Consider the following 7765-nt stretch of genomic DNA (forward strand, 5'->3'; position numbering starts at 1 on the left):
ACTTTTTTCCTATTCATTCATGATGATTTTAAGAGTTTTACTTACTTTCAATGTATTGCCTTTTAGAATAACAGGAAAATTCCTAATACATGTGTGAACGGAAAAAAAAAAAAAAAGTTCCATTTCTCGGATTTATCTATGGAAAATATCAAGTTTCAAAGTTTTTCTTTTTATTATTACAAGGTTGGATAATATTTTGAGAAGGAGGAAAAATACATAGTTCATTCCATTCTGGAACAAGAATTCTAACAATTTTTAAAATTATTATTATTGTGAATTGAGTGAAGGTTTACAGAGAAGATCATCAGTTTTATATTCAACGAATCATACATTTAGTTTCATCTCATTGATTGCAATCCCCTCCATGGAACAACGAGTAGCCCACTTCCTTCCTGTGGTTTTCATTTCCATTCTACCCTCCTTCTCATCCCTTCTGAACTTTGTCCTTAGGTAAATATCCCACCCCACTGCCTACCCCCACCCCTGTCATTCCCTATTTACCTGTCTACCTCTAGGCTCAGAAATGGGCCATTGGGTGAGTTCAGTTCCTGGCCTGAAGAGTGGCCAGGGGCCATAAATTCAGGTTCCTTTAGCCTCTTTCTGACCAGTAAGCCTAGTCTTTTTGTAATTTTCAGTTTTGTTTCATTTTCTCCCACTTTATCTGGGGTCATCTAATATGACAGAGGGCAGTGCAATACTACCAGTTGATACCACTTGAAATGACTGAATATTCACCAGTTAATTTTGGTACACTGACTCTGCATATTCCTTCTATTTTCTTTTGATGCTTTTTGCATCATTCAGTATTTTGTCCATTGTTGTTAAGTGCCATTGAGTTGGTTCCTACCCATAGAGACTCCGTATAGAGTTTCCAAGGAGCCAACTGGTGAGCTTGAATCATCAACTGTGCAGTTCAAGCCGGCTTTGCAGTCCATAGAATCCTTCAATATTGTGATTCGATTTATGATTTTTTTTCTTCAGTTCTTTTAGCTTGAGAAATGCTGAACAACATGTTCTTCCCTATTTGTTCTCTAACCTGCCATCTTTGGACATTCATTATAATATTTGATTGTCTTCTCAAGCTACCCTTCGAAATTTTCTGTTCAGCTCTTTTATTCATCATCTCTTCCAGTCACTTTAGCTTTTCTATGCTCAAGAGCAAGTTCAGAGTCTTCTCTGACATCCACTTTGGTCTTCTGTTTTTTTCCTATCTTTTCAATGACCTTTTGCTTTTTTCATGTATGATATTCTTGATGTTGTTGTACCATTCTTTTGGTCTTCGTTTGTTAGTATCTGATGGTCTGTAAATTCAGGTGGGATATACTCAAGGTTGTACTTTGCTTCTGTTGGAGCGGTTTTAATTTTCTTCAACTTCATTCTGAATTTACATATGAGCAATGGATTTTTCCACAATCTGCCATGACCATGTTTTGGCTGTTGATATTGAGCTTCTCCATCATCTCTTCCCACATATATAGTCAGTTTTATACCTGCGTATTCCATCTAGTGAGGTATAGGTATATAGTTGCCTTTTATGTTGCTTTAAAAAGACATTTGCAATGAATAAGTTATTGGTCTTGCAAAATTCTATCATGCAATCTACAACATCATTTCTATCACCAAGGTCATATTTTCCAACTACAGATCCTTCCTCTTTGTTTTCAAATTTCACATTCCATTCACCAGTAAATATCAATATATTTTGATTGCATGTTTGGTCAGTTTCAGAGTGAAGAAGTTGGTATAATGCTTCAATTTCATCATCACTGACTTTAGTGGTTATTGCATAAATTTGAATCATAGTGGTTTTAACTGGTGTATGGATATTTTCCCATCACAGGCAGAACTGTACTTCAGGATAGATCTTGAGATGTTCTTTTTGATGATGAATGTGATGTCATTCCTCTTCAATATGTCACTCTTGACACAGTAAACCATACGAGTGTCTGGTTCAAAATGGCCAATACTAGTTCACTTTTGCCTAAGATATTTATCTTTATGCCTTCCATTTCATTTTTGACAATTTCCAATTTTCCTAGATTCATGCTTCATACTTTCCACATTCTGATTACTAATGGATGTATGAATTTTTTCTTTTCAATTTGAATTGTGCCACATCAGCAAATGAAGGGTCCAGAAAGCTTAAGTCCATCCATCTGATTAAGGTAAACTCTACTTTGGGGAGGCAGCTCTTCCCCAGGTGTATTTTGAGTACCTTCCAACCTGAGGGGCTCATCTTCAAGCACTATATCTGATAATGTTCTGCTACTATACATAAGGCTTTCATTGGCTAATCATTCCAAAGTGGTTTGCCTCTCCTTCTACCTAGTTTGCCTTAGTCTAGAAGCTCTGCTGAAACCTATGCACTGTGGGTAGCCCTGCTGGCGTTTAAAATACTGGTGACATGACTCCAAGAATCATAGCAACACACAAGCCACCTGATTATGACAAACTGACATATGAGTGATGATGCATGGATTTAAGAGTTTCTAGAGAGCAGGCTCTCCGTCATTCACTCTACAGAGAAGCCCACAAGGGTCTGGGACCTTGCTCTGCAAACTGGATTTTTCCCTCCGATTTTCAGGTCCTCCTTTTGTGGTCAGACAGTATCCGAAGATACTAGAACAAACAGAGAGAGTGAGCAGATAAACATCAGATCCCCAAGAGAAAAAAGAGAGGAGGAGGAGATTATTTGATATGATAGACTGTTTATCAGCAACCATTGAAATTATTGTACAGTAAAGCATTGGGGGAAACGTCTGTGATTGTAGAAATGACACAAAAGCTGACAGTGTAATCCTTAGTTGTTTAGCACTGCTGTAACAAAAGCAAATACATAAGTGCATGGTTTTAGCAAACAGAAGTCTATTCTCTTCAGTTCAGGAGGCTAGCTGTGTAACTTCACTGTGGCAGTTCTAGGGGCAGGCTCTCTCACTCTGTTGGTTCTGGAGGAAGCTCCTTGTTTCTGAGCTCTTGCTCCCGAGCAATCCCTGTGGCTTGATGTATCTCTTCTGTTATCTCCACTTCTCTTGCCTGCTTGGTTAATCTCTTTTACATCTAAAAAGAGATTGACTTAGACATCCAACACTAATTCTGTCTCATTAGCATGACATAGAAACCCCATACCCAAATGAGATTCTAACTAGAGGCAGAAAGATTTATAACACTTATGTTTAGGTGACACAATTCAATCTATAGTCATGTAGAAGAGAGAAGACAATCAGAATGTGCTACTTGGTCTTTATAATGACCTTGTAATCAAACATTCTGTGTTCAACCACCCATCTGTCAGTTCATTGTACTACTTCCGTAATTGTGGTGGCTTGCATGCAAGTTGTTACAATGCTGGAAGCTATACCACCAGTATTTCAAATACCAGCAGGGTCACCCACCTTAAACAGGTTTCAGAAGAGCTTCCAGACAAGACAGACTAGGAAGAAAGGCCTGGAGGTGTACTTCCAAAAGTCAGCTAATTAAAAGCTTATGGATCACAACAGAATATCAGCTGATATAGCACTGGAAGCTGAGCTCTCATTAGGCTGTAAGACACTCACAACACCCAGTGGCCACACCAGTGATCACATAGACGGCATCAGGCCTGGCAGCATTCCATTCTGTTGTATATGGGGGCACCATGAGTCAGAGCTACTTGAGAGCTATTAGCAACACCAGATGTTGGCTTAAGTAAAATTAGTCCTGGTGTGGCACTATGGGTTAATGCGCCAGGCTGCAAAGCCTTTTGAACTGCAAGGTCGGCGGTTCAAGCTCACCAATCACTCCTCAGAAACCCTATACAAGGTCGCTATGGGTTGGAACCGACTCGACGGCACTTAACAACAACAACAACAACATAACTCTATTTGGAGGGTTGTGTGAGGGCAAGTAGAGAAGGAGATAATCTACCATAAGAGGGAGTCCTGGTGTGGCGCTATAGGATAAGCACTGGAATGGTAACCACAGGGTCAGCAGTTCAAATCCACCAGCTGCTCCTTGGAAACCCTATACAGGGTCGCTATGCGTCTGAACCCACTCCAGCGTACTTATCAACAAGTGATAGACTCAGATGCATATAAGGGGTAGTGAAGAGGGCTGAGTATACAACATTGGTTCTCTACCTAGAGCGGAAGTGGGAAAAGGAAGAATATTTTGTCCCCCAGTGAACACTTGGCACCGTCTGGAAACATTTTTGATTGGCTTGATAATCTACTGGGTAGAAGCCAAGGATGCTGGTTAACATTTTATAATGTACAGGACAGGTCCCAACAACAAAGAGTCCAGCCCCAGCTGTCAGTGGTGCTGCTGTTGGAAATCCTTCGTATAGAAAGATAGATTTCGCCAATGACACTTGGTCAGAACCGACTTGACGACATTTAGCAACAACAAGAGGAAGCCAGTAGAGATGTCTGAAATAGATATAAGGGCGGACAGTAAAAGTGTATTATTTAGGATTGTGGAGATGCATTCTCAAGGAAGTAGACAAAGGAGTTCTAAGTGAGAGCCTCAAGGGAGCATGTCGAGCGTGGGAAAGGTGGAGAGAGCAAGCTGCGGGTTAATGATTGTACTTCATACATTTTTTACATTTATTTGATATTTTAAGTAAACATGCATGGAGCTGATGCAGCTGTATAGTAAAGGGGAAACAAGAACATAGAAAATGAACAGCAAAGAATGCTGGCTATCTCACGGAAAGCCCAGGAAGCTTGGATCACTGGGCTTGGTAGCTGGACAGGAACAAATAGAAACAGGGGTAGAACTAGAGCCTGGTGAGAACAGTGCGGATGCCTCTGCCCAACAGGTGGGTCCAGCTGGTCCTGTTTCCCTTTGTGGTGGTACCTGCATGTTCCCATTGTCAGTCCCCACAATTCCTATGTCTTCCCAATCCCTGCCACCAGGACCAAGGTTTTGGTGGTGACATATGATTGGCTGAGGGTAGATTAGGAACAGAGGCCAGCATGGCAGAGTAACAGATAAATGGTCTGTTAGAGTTCTGTCATTATTTCCCCAAACCTCATAAGGATTCTTATAGTAGTAATGGCCCCAGTTCTAGGAAGGAAATTCAGATGTTGGGTAGCTGAAAAGAAATGAAAATGTACACTGCAATCACTTCCCACCACTGGTCTGTCGACGTGTCATACTGTGGTCGCTTGTGTGTGGCCGTGATACTGGAAGCTATGCCACTGGTATTGTAAATAACAGCTGGGTCCCCCGTGGTGGGCAGGTTTCAGGGGAGCTTCCAGACTAGGATAGACTAGGAAAAAGGAGAGGAGGACTAATTCTTAATATTTAGTGACTGAAAACCTTATGAGTAGCAGCGAAACACTGTAAAGAGAAAGTGCCAGAAGATAAGGCCCTGAGGTTGGAAGGCACTCAAAATAGGACTGGTGAAGAGTGGCCTCCTCAAAGTATGCTGTTATTGTGAAGTGCTGTGGAGTCAGTTCCAACTCATAGCAATTCTACACAGGGCTTCTCAGGAGCAACTGGTAAGGTTTGAATCACTGACCTTTTGGTTCAAACTGACCTTGCGGTCCAGTGCTTTATCCCATAAAGCCACAACATAATGCTATGAATGGAGCAAAACTCTCCAGACCCTCATTTGCTGGTGGGGTACAACTCAAAATGAGGAAAACTAGCTACAAACCTCCATTAATGATCAGAATGCAGAATGTACAAAGTATGAATCTAGGAAAATTGGAAGTTGTCAAAAATGAAATGGAACATATAAAGATTAACATCGTAGGTATCAGTGAACTGAAATGGACTGGTGTTGGCCATTTTCAATCTGACAGTCACATGGTTTACTATGCTGGGAGTGACAAATTGAATAGGTATGGCATCATATTCATCCTCAAAAAGAACATTTCAAGATCTGTTTTGTAGTACAATGCTGTCTGTGTTAGGATGATATCCAAATGCCTATGAGGAAGACCAGTTAATACCATATTATCCAAATTTATGCACCAACCACGAAAGTCAGTGATGATGAAATTGAAAAATTCTACCCAATTATTCAGTCTAAATTTATCAAACATGCAATGAAAATTATTGGTGAAAGGCATGTGAATATTGGAAATTAAGAGGGAGAATCAGTAGTTGGAAAATATGGCCTTGGTGATAGAAATGATGCTGAGATTGCATGATAGAATTATGCAAGACCAATAACTTATTCATTGCAAATACCTTCTTTCAAAAACACCTGAATCTCACCAGATGGAATACACAGGAATAAAATTTACAACATCTGTGGGAAGAGACAATGAAGAAGCTCAATATTATCGGTCAAAACAAGGTCAGGAGCAGACTGTGGAACAGACCATCAATTGCCCATATGCAAATTTAGACTGAAGCTGAAGAAAAATTATAGTTACTCCATGAGAGCCAAAATATGATCTGCGATATATGCCTTCTGGATTATCTCAACAACAGATTTGGTACATGATGACCAAACACCAGAAGAGTTGTGGGATGACATAAAGAACATCATACATGAAGAAAGCAAAAGGGCATTAAAAAGACAGGAAAAAGAGAAGAGACTAAAGTGGGTTTCAGAGACACAAACTTGCTCTTGAGCATACAGAAGCTAAAGCAAATGATAGAAATGATGAAGCAAAAGGACTGAGCAGAACATTTCCAAGGGCAGCTGAGAAGACATGTCAAGTATTATAATGAAGGGTACTAAGACCTGGAGTTAGAAAACCAGAAGAGAAGAACACACTCAGCATTTCTCGAGCTGAAAGAAATGAAGAAACAATTCAAGCATTAAGTAGCAGTGTTGAAGGATTCTATGGGCAAAATACGGAGTACTGGGGTGGCACTGCAGGATAACGCACTGGACCTCAAAGTCGGCAGTTCAAACTCACCAGCTGCTCCTCAGAAACTCTATACACAGCCTCTATAAGTTGGAACTGACTCAACGGCATTTAACAACACAGACAAAATATTGAATGATGTAGAAAGCATCAAAAGACGATAGAAGGAATAAACAGTGTACCCTAAAGAAAGAGTTGATGCTGAACCATATAAGAGGTAGCATACGGCCAACAAGGAAGAAGACCAAGCTGCACTAAAGGCGTTGTGGGAAAACAAGACTTCAAGAACTGACAGATTGAAATGATGGTTTCAGCAAATTGGTAAACCCATTGGAGTGCTCACTGGTCTATGCCAAGAAATTTGGAAAACATCTACCTGGCTTACAGACTGAAAGAGATCCATATTTGTGCCCATTCCGAACAGAGGTGACCCAGTGGAATGCAGAAATCATCAAACAATGTAATTAATATTACATGCAGGTAAAATTTTGCTGAAGATAATTGAAATTTTTTGCAACAGTACATCGACAGAACTGCCAGCACATGAAGCCAAGCTCAGAAGAGGCTGTGGAACTAAAGTTATCATTGTTAACGTCAGATGGATCTTGGCTGAAAGCAGAGAGTACCCGAAAGATGTTTGCCTGTGCTTTGACTATGCAAAGGCTTTTCATTTTGTGGATCATGACAAACTATGGATAACATTTCAAAGAATGTGTATTCCAGAACACGTCATTGTGCTCATGAGGAACCCGTACATGACGATAACAGCATAAATCACTTCCTGATGAAAGTATGTACCACTTTTCTCTCTCTTTACTGTTTTTAGGGACTGATTTTAGGCACGGTCACTCAAATTATTAGTTATACTCTTTATTTTTGACAACTTAAATATCGTGAAAAATTCATCCATTTCTATTATCATCTGGAAGATCGTAGAAGAATTGATGCCTTTGAGTTGT

This window comes from Chrysochloris asiatica, unplaced genomic scaffold, assembly GCF_000296735.1.
Source record: "Chrysochloris asiatica unplaced genomic scaffold, ChrAsi1.0 scaffold00040, whole genome shotgun sequence".
NCBI lineage: Eukaryota > Metazoa > Chordata > Mammalia > Afrosoricida > Chrysochloridae > Chrysochloris > Chrysochloris asiatica.